Raw genomic sequence first — 10,461 nt, 5'->3', positions numbered from 1 at the left:
AGATATAAACAAGAATAAGAAGAAAGAGCATATATAATTATATATAGTCATGACATGAAACCTGCGATGATAGAAATTAAAAGGTGAAGTGAAATTATATTTATAGAAGAAAACATAATTATTTAAATGAAAAGTAATTATGATAATTAAGAGACTTGAAATGGAGAGCGATTTTTTAACTTAGGACACTCATAGATCTTCAATTTCGTGGGAGTATTCATTAAAAAATATTTTGTGGGAGTATCATTAATCCATCTAAAAATATTTACAAATTGAACCCCATTTTTTTATTTTAAAAAATATTCATAATTAAATATTGACCCCTCAATTAATGAGCAATGCTAGGGGGCCAGCAACTTTTGTTATTGGTAGCCATCAAATAGCCATCAATGATGATCTAATGGTGTGAGATTGGTGTGAGATTTCATCCAATGACTCACATTTCTCTGCTGGTTACATGCTGGCCAAAATTCAATCAAATTGCTGGCCCCCTAGACTTTTCCTTAATTTGTATTAGACATTTCTTCTCCTTTTCCTTTTGATTCCAAATTCAAAGAAGGGAGAGAAAAATCTAACAATCCTCTTTCAATCACCGTCGTCATTCTCTCTTTCTCCCCCTCCTCGGTTACTCGTTCTCTCCTCCACCGTGCTTGCTCTACTTGGGTTTTTGCCCCTCTTTCACTCACTATTGCTTGCTCTATGATCCTCTCCATCCGCAGTCTCGCTCTTTCTCTGATCCTCGCCGCCGCAACACGCCTCCGTCGCAACAGGGTTCGGCCGCCGCACCGCAACACTCGGGTCCACCATTTCACTGGTTTTTGTCGCCTTTCTGTCTCTATTCTTCACCAGCGACTCTGATCTTTGTCCTTCTTCCTCAACCTCTGTCTTTGCGACCTACTCCTCTAAGGTTCCATTTTATGTTTATTTGACTTATTTCCTTTTCTATGAAAATTTTAAGGAAAAACATAAAATCACTCTGTTCTTAAATGTGCCATTTATCTTAAATGCATGAAATTTTCAGTAAAATAAAACTTCAGAAGATAAATAAGTTACCCCTAGATTAAGAAGATAGATGACTGTAAGACATTTACTAAGTTCTGTTAAATAGTTGGAGCTTAAGAAAATAAAATAACTACTTTACTTCAATGGCAGATTAAGGGTGGACAAGAAGTAGAAAACAGAACATGATCTTCACATACATGCATTTAAGAGGTAAAAGGGAGAGGACAATGAATCCAAGTTTGAGTAGCAGTGACTATACTATATTTTTTTCAATATTTATCATTTCTGAAGTGAATTTTAATATTTTATTTTTTTAATCTCTTTGTTTTAGAATAGAAAGGCTTGCCTTTTCATGAAAAAAGGGTCCTTCACTAAAACACCAGGAACACTAAAGGAAATGTGTTTGGTAATACATTTAGTATAATATGATGAAACAGGGATGGTTGAATAATCATCATTATGGTTAACATTGGTTTTAGAAGTTTCTTGTTGCTTCTAGCAATGTAGTTGCCTTTGCATGCCTTCTTGATGTGAACTATTTTTTCTTAAAGGTATATTTGAATAGAGGAACATAATTGATTAAAAAGCTCCTTCATGAGATCCTACTTAGTGATAGAGGCTCTAAAATTATGTTTCAAAAATTTAAACTGTTAGATAGAGATACATTCTTTAACTCCAATGATGGTAGTAATCTTTAAATGTTTATCATTGATTTTATGCAACCTTGCCATGGGTTAGGGTAACGCTTCTGGTTGTCTTTTATTCTGGATATGTGAAGACATTGGACAATCTTTGTTCTTCATTCTTGGCTTTTTCCTGCAATGCTTTATAGATAGATAATGTTATGTTTATGTTTTTGTTGAGGTTTATTAATATTTATTAAAAATAATTGCTGCGTACGCATTTGGTTGATTTTATCCTTTTTAGGCAGATTAGAACTCCTTTCTCAAGACAAACTAATGCTTAGCCAGTGGCTATTAACTTATTATGACTAATGGCACAGTTTAGAAGATAACATTTCACCCTTTTATTGATTTGGATGCTTGTCTCAAAACGAATTTGATGTTATTTATCACTTATTTCTATAAATGTTGATGTTACTGTTCTTCCAGGCTGCCAACCATCCTTAAGTTACTTATCTTTTATTTCAATATCGATAACTTCCATTCTCATAACTTGATGTTTTAATTTATGCATAATTATGCAGGTGGAAAGTTTTCAAACAACAAATAAAAGACATGCTTCATCATAGTGATCAAAGGGCATCGAGTTGAAAAAGCCTAGTGCTTCTCTTTATACGTTTCCATGCCAGATTGCATATGTAAACAGGAAGAAGCAAGTAGAAACTGTAGCTCTAGGAAATGTATGATGTTTTGAGTGTAAATATATGGCCTTTAAGAACACGTTCAATACCTGTAATTTATTTTTGTATCATTTAGTTCGATTTTCTTTTTTCTTTTTAAATGTGGTAGAGTTATTTTAAGTAGAGTATATAAAAAGGCCATGAATTAAGTGTTAATTGTTATTTTCATTTAAACTCAACAAATGACACTTAAGTGTACATTAAATAATTGTATACCTACACAGACACGTTCCTGATTCCTGAATGTTGATTGCATCATGAATCATTCTTGGATCCCCGCTGACTGCTAAGCTTAGCATGGCAATTTGATTGCGTGAAGATTATATTGAAGGTTTATAATTTTGGTTCTTGATTTACCAATTAGAGGTAATCGATATTTGCATGAGTTGTCTACATGACTACTTCCAATAATGGCATTCTGAGTTTTGATCTTATACATTACATTGGATTTCGTGGTAAGAATTTGTGGAGTGGCAGCATGATAATATTTTCAGATTGCACTGTATATTGTTACAGCTACAATTACAACTATATATATAATGCTCTGTTTCATTGAGCCAATTCTAGGCTCTACTTATTTGTTTGGACTAATTAGAAGCAATAAATTCCTGTTTTGTTTCCAATTTCATTAAATACAAAACTCCAATTATTTGCATATACTTGTGCAGTTATGGTATTAATGTGCTTAGTAATGTGGCTAGCTAGTTATATTTTTCATTGATTTGGTTTGATTGTCTGAATGATAGTAGTTTAGTAGTACGAAATTGTGCAAGTAAATGGTTTAGTGGTATACAATATTAAATGGTATATTAAATGGTTTAGTGGTTTACAACCGGGCAAGTGCTACTGTATAGAAAGTAAAATATTTGTATAGTTGTAAAATATGTAAGATACATGTTATTTTTTATTTTAATAAAGAAGAGCTCATCATTAAAAAAAAAAGAAAAATAAGATAAATAACACTAATGATTTTGAGGTTTAATTATAATTATGAGTAAGTTCTTTCTAGGATAATGAAAAAGTGATTCACAATGAGAGAAATGAAAAATACATAATAAAAAAATTTGTCTATCCTATTAAATCTAAAAAAAAGATATGATTAATTGTTTCCAATCTCAGTAAAATTACTTGGGTGATCCAAATTTGTTTAATTTTATTGTTATGCTTCTTGTGCTAGTTGCTGAAGTCTGTTATACTTTATTTTTGACAACATTGCTGAATGTGGGATTTTGATGCAATGCATTAAAGAATTGGCCACAAGATATCTTGCAACAAAATTTATCAATATAATATCAGCTGACTACATTTCCAACTATCTGGATCAAAATCTGCCCACCATATTGGTATACAACAATGGAGCAGTCAAGGAAAATTATCTTGGCTTGTGTAGTTTTGGACGAATTGAAAGGATTTAATTGATTTTATCTTATGATGCCTTTTGTGAAATTTGTTAGTTTAAACTCTAGAAATATTTAAATTTCAGAAACGTAATATTGAATGCATATTTATTTTCTTTCTCCTCTCTTTTCTAATTGAAACTCATATGTATTATTGTATTTTTGTTGTAATTCTTTATTTTTCATAGCATTTTAGTTCTAGCACATAACTGTCTATGCTATTGTAATTTGTTGTTTGTGTTGCATTTAAAAATTAACAAGATTAATTACTTGCCAAAACAAGATTAAGACCAATTCCTTTAGTGAAGTACAACTTGCCAAATTATTTTTGCAATTGTATATATAAGCAATCATGGGGTTAATTTTTCTATATTCTATCATGTCAGCAACTTATTAGTCAAACCAACAAAAATTCTCTTGAACTATGATGATGTACAATATCTCTTCATACTTCACGGAGATCTAAAGATAGTTTATTTTGAAACATCCAAATGTTAACATACGAATTTGAAGCATCTAGGCAAAATATTATCTTTCATTCAATCAATATAACAATTTATGAAGTTACAATGTCAAATACATTATGACACCACAATAATAATTTGGTGTAAAGGCTATGAAGTGCTACAGCTTTTTTCTTTTTCATTTGTGTGGTGTGTGAGTGCGTGTGTGTATGTGTATGTGAGGGTGAATGGGTCAATGAAAGAAGGAAAGAAACTATGATGCGGATGATACTCTGAAATCAGTTCAAGCACACAGGGCAAATAAAGAAAAATGGGAAAAATCCTAACAAGCATACACACACATAGGCAGCAAGCCGATCATCAAGCTTCCTCTGACTGTTAACATACATGAGCCATAGTACATAACATCCTTCACAGTAGGGGTGGCAAAACGGGTTGAGCCCGTCGGGCCGATTCGCTAAACCCGCTAAAAAAGGCGGGTCGGGCTAGGATTTGGAGCCCGCCAAATTTAAAAAACCCGCCAAACCCGCACCGCCAAATTGGCGGCAATCAATATAACAATTTATGAAGTTACAATGTCAAAGACATTATGACACCACAATAATAATTTGGTGTAAAGGCTATGAAGTGCTACAGCAAATAAAGAAAAATGGGAAAAATCCTAACAAGCATACACACACATAGGCAGCAAGCCGATCATCAAGCTTCCTCTGACTGTTAACGTACATGAGCCATAGTACATAACATCCTTCACAGCGTTTGACCTGAAAAAATCATTTAGTGTTTTCCTGGAAAGCACATATCAGTTCTCAAAAGGAAGATTTATAATAATACAATAACTAAAGTCTAAATCTTAAAAAAGAAATACAGAGAATGATTAACAAAGAACAAAAAGGCTCCATCTTTACATATAAAATAAAGGAACTAGCTGTGTTTTAAATTCTATCTTATCTACATGGACAAAGGCATAAAGAAATTTAAATATTTCTAAAGTTTAAACTGATAAGTTTTACAAAAGACATCATGAGATAAAATCAATCCCTGAGTCATCCTTATTTTATTTTACTTTACCTAGAAAATCAGCATAATTGAAAACATCATTGACTTCCTAATGATACAATCTCTGAAATTTACTCATAATCCAATGGAAACATGCATGTCCTTACGGAGTCTTCCCTGTTATATACAAGCAGCAATCATTTAACTAAAATCATTTATATTCAAATGCTACAATAGATTGATATTTCACTATTCAGAACTCTATTTGAGTTCTTATAAATTTAAGTCTGTCTCAATATTCCAAAGATTTTCTTGTAGTCTTAAACAATGACAATATTCACTTCAGATTCTTTGATATTAATGTGAGGATTTATCCCAGCCATATTTATATTTATGACTTAGAAGGCTATGCTCATGCTTCTAGCAAAAATAATGGAATCAAAATATCAAATGGTGATTTTTCTTTCAAGGAGAAAACAACACTTAGGCAAGCACAATTATATAGTGAAGAACAAGTTAAGACTTAAGACGTTGAAGGTTGTGCTTGATGTCTTAGGAAACAACACTTGAAGCTATTAATTAATAAAAAAAACATATATCATAAGCACTTGAAAAATTTTGCTGCCAAATATATCAATCCATAACTGAGAAATGCACAGCTCTATATTTGTAACCAATCCTACATCATTGTCTAATACACACTTTCCCTGCTAACCCCCCAAACTCTCTCAAAGAAACAACCATGCAAATCATGCATACAGAGGATAATCATGGGACCAATGCAAAATCTATTCTAACTGACATTTGCACACTTCTCAGAAGGCATACTCTGGCAACGAAGAGCATTCAAATTCACATAAAATTTTCATAGAAAAGGAAATAAAGTAAAATAAAATTAAAAATAAAATAAAATAGAACCTTAAAGAAGTAGGTCGCAGAGGCAGAGGTGGAGGAAAAATGACAGAGATTAGAGTCGTAGAGGAACAGAGAGGTGACAGAAAACAATGAAGTGGTGGACCGAGTGTAGCGGCAGCGGTGGCGGTGGCGGTGTATTACGGCGTCGAGAATCAGAAAACAAGCATTGTGCAAGACAGAACGATCAACTGCGTGGATGAGAGGATCAGAGAAGAGCACGACGCAGAGAGAAGATCAGAGAGCGAGCTACTGCGGAGAGGGAGAAACAAGGAACGGCGTTGATAGGTAGGGGGTAAAAACCCTAGCAGAGCTCTGGTCTTTTTTTTTTTTTAATTCAGATTAAAAGAAATAGGATGAATGTGGAAAACAACAAAATTAAAGAGGCAAATATTTAATTATTTATTCTTTCAAAAATAAAAAATGGGGTTCTATTTGTAAATATTTTTTCTATAGTTAATGATACTCCCATATAAAAGTGGGAGTAAGAAATCCGTTGCAGTTTTATTTTTATAGTTTATGATTTCAATTCATCAATAATCCATAAAATTTTTTCATCTTTTCTTTTCTTTCATTATTCTTTCACAATTTTGTTATCTTTATGTACTCTTTCCATTTTATCATGGTATCAGAGCTCTTTCTGAGCACGAGCACTGACATTCATGGATAAACGCATCATTGGCTTAATTTTCTTTATTATGCGCTAAGATTTTACAAAAATATAAGCTAATGCTTAATAAACACAACCCATACTCAGAATATTGTTGCAAAAAAAATTGTAAAACAAATAAGCCTTTTCTCTATAAAAAGAAATTATATGACATGAAACGCAACTTACACGGCTCATATGGCTCATCAAAATTAGATATGGAAGGCTTATCTCTGAATCATAAGTTTGCTGCAAGAAAAGAATCAACAGAAGATAATTAGTTTACAGAAAATTAAAGCGAAGGAAAGGTTAAAGAGAAGACGATAATTAGTTTATCTTTGGATAATGTGTACATTTTTTTTTGTCAATAGATGTTATTTGTTGTAATTTTTTTATACTGTGAATTAAATATGAAGAGCTTATCTCTGAATCATAAACTTGCTGCAAAAAAAATAAACAAAAGATAATTAGTTTAATTTTTTTATACTGGAAATACATAAGGAGTACATAGTATATAAGATGTAATTATATATTCAACAAGTATTTTTTAAGCGACTTTTTATTCTTTTCAAAATGAGAAGAATTATTTTTCTCTCTCTTTCAATCTCTTTTGGTTTATTAAACCATCAACTTCATAGTTTGAATAGCTTAGGACATGAGTTTTTCTTCATGGTGTGGTAAATCAAATTGAAAAAGAATGAAAAATCCCTTAAAATGTATTTGTTGAGCTTTTTCACCCTATATACTATGTACTTTTTATGTACTCTCATTATTAAAAAAATTACAACAAATAAACCTACATCTATAATTGATAAAAAAAAATAATCTAGAAAATAGTTGTTGTTCCTTCACAGTTCACATGTCTTCAACATATCGATATCGTTGTATATGATAGTAAGAAACTACACATCATTGGCTCAATTCCCTTTATGATGCACTAAGATTTCACAAAAATACAAGCTCATGCTTGATAAACACTAGATTAAAAAAAATAAACAATGTATAACATGTTATTTTTTTATTAATCAAATTATTATAATTTAAATTAATTTTAAAAAATAATTTAAAATTATAATTTCAATCTTATCACGTACATAATAAAAATGAGTTTAGATTTAACCATTAAAATCCTGTAGTCAATAAAGATTTCAATTGTGTCAGTATTAAAAATAAAATAAAACCTACCTATAACAAAGAAATCACAGCATGATATCAGATATGAAATAGATTTTATTTATCACATCAAAATTACAGTGTATATAATGAACTAAAATTTTTAACTGAACTTAAGCTTTTGTCAGAGTAAAATTTATCCTTACCACTTAAGAATTATGTTGTTGTTGCAGGTGGGGTGACATCAATGAAAGATTTTCTGAGAAAATTCTTCCCAGACGTGTACAAAAGAAAGCACATGCACCAGGAAGCGACCGACTATGTAAATATGACAACCAAGTGCTGATAATTTTTACATCATCGCTCTATTTCTCAGCACTAGTAATGACATTCTTTGCTTGCTACTTGACAAGAAAGAAAGGCAAAAAGGCAAGTATCATTGTGGGAGCAGAAATTTTTTGGCTGAAGCAATACTCAATGCAGCTGCACAGAACATTGCAATGCTCATCATTGGCAGGGTCCTTTTTAGAGGAGGCATTGGCTTTGGCAACCAAACTGTACTCTTGTATCTTTTTGAAATGGCAATCAAGACGCTTAGAGGGAAGAGGATAATTAGTTTATCTTTGGATCATGTGTATGTTTTTTTTTATTTCTTTTATAACGGGAGTACATGAAGAGTACATAGTATATAAGGTGTACTCAATAAATAAACTTATGTTTACTATTGATAAAAAAATAATCTAGGAAATAATTGTTGTTCCTTCATAGTTCACACGTCTTCAGCAAATCGGTATCATCATATATAATAGTAAGAAACCACGCATCATTAGCTCAATTCCCTTTATGATGCACCAAGATTTCACAAGTATACAAGCTAATGCTTGATAAACACTACCCATATTGCTGAAAAAAAATTATAAAACAAATAAGTTTTTTTCTGTAAAAAGAAATTGTATGAAATAATTATGAAACCCAACTTACACGGTTCATGTGACTCATCGGAGTTAGATATAGAGGGCTTGTTTCTATAGAAGATAATTAGTTTACCAAAAAAAATAAAGGCTCAGTGAAGGTTAAAGGGAAGAGGATAATTAGTTTATCTTTGAATAAAGTGTATGTTTTTTTTCAATAGTAGATGTTACTTATAATTTTTTTTATAGTCGAAATATATAAGGTGTACATAATATATAAGGTGTAATAACTCAACAAATATTTTTTAAAGGACTTTTGATATGAGAAAAATTTATTTTTCTGCCACTCATTCTCTTTTGAATGTAGAAAGCAAGCATAAAAGGTAAAACAAAAATTATAATTTATGAAAAGAGCAACACCAACACTCAAACGAAGCAAAGCAACAATACAAAACTAACAATTTATGCAGAGAAGAGAAATTATTCACCTTTCTATTGAATGGAATATCCTCCTTTTAAAAAATATTTGTTAATTATTATACCTTATATACTACATACTCCCATTATTAAAAATGTTACAATTAGAAAGCCTACATTTACTATTGATAAAACAATGCATAACATATTACTTTTTTATTAATCAAATTATTATAATTTAAATTAATTTAAAAAAATTAAAATTATAATTTCAATCTTATCACATGCAAAACACGTGCATGGCACGGATAATTACACTTGTTATAAGATGCAATTCGGCTACGATGATTCAATAAAAATAGAAATATTAAACAGTGAAAGAAGAAAAAAAAAGACTAGAAACACGAAGGGTTCCAACAACACAAGTAAAGGCGAAATAATGAGTGAATCTATGCTCATAAAGATAAGCCGTCCCTCCTTCTACCATTCCTCCTGCCATTTTCTAAAATTAACTTTACTAATTTTCACAATCTCCCACTTAAAGCTAATTTTGATAAATTTTCAAAATTCATGTTGCTCATGTATTCCATAGGCTGTATGAGGATATACACCATTCAAACTTTTCTGTGTTGATTGGTTTTGTCATGGCATCTGCTAGGTTATCTTTAGTGTGAATCTTCTGCATATCAACACTTCCTTCTTCTACTACTTCCCGAACAAAGTGATATTGTACTCCAATGTGTTTTGTTCTTGAATGAAAGGCAGGATTCCTTGGAATGTGCAAGGCACTCTGACTGTCACAATACACAGAAATCTTCTGTTGTTTGTGCCCGAGTTCTTCTATCAACCTTTGGATCCAAATAGCTTCCTTGCATGCTTGTGTAGCTGCCATATATTCAGCTTCTGTAGTAGATAAAGCTACAACAGTCTGTAATTTAGATAGCCAGCTCACAGCTCCTCCTGCAAGTGTAAATACATATCCTGTAGTAGATTTTCGTTTATCAAGATCACCTGCAAAATCTGAGTCGACATATCCATTGACAATGAATTCCGATCCTCCAAAACATAATGCAACATTCAAGGTCCCTTTGATGTATTTCAAGATCCTCTTAACAACATTCCAATACTCTTTACCCGGATCTGCCATGAATCGACTTACCACCGCAACTGTTTGAGCGATATCTGGTCTTGTACAGATCATGGCATACATAAGACTTCCCACCGCTGATGCATA

General features: G+C 31.6%; 2 long non-coding RNA genes across 2 annotated transcripts; one reads left to right on the top strand and one right to left on the bottom strand.

The window, feature by feature from the left end:
• On the top strand, nt 768-2,942 carry LOC107635292. The gene is made up of 3 exons (XR_001619197.2): nt 768-907; nt 1,153-1,212; nt 2,210-2,942. It is a non-coding gene; the product is annotated as an uncharacterized LOC107635292 (long non-coding RNA).
• LOC110271329 lies at nt 4,780-6,573 on the bottom strand. The gene is made up of 2 exons (XR_002361951.1): nt 6,144-6,573; nt 4,780-5,402 (listed from the first exon to the last, which is right to left on the bottom strand). It is a non-coding gene; the product is annotated as an uncharacterized LOC110271329 (long non-coding RNA).

This window comes from Arachis ipaensis, chromosome B04 (genome assembly GCF_000816755.2).
Source record: "Arachis ipaensis cultivar K30076 chromosome B04, Araip1.1, whole genome shotgun sequence".
NCBI lineage: Eukaryota > Viridiplantae > Streptophyta > Magnoliopsida > Fabales > Fabaceae > Arachis > Arachis ipaensis.
The sequence above is the reverse complement of the archived record's forward strand: the minus strand, read 5'-3'. Positions and strand labels throughout refer to the sequence as shown.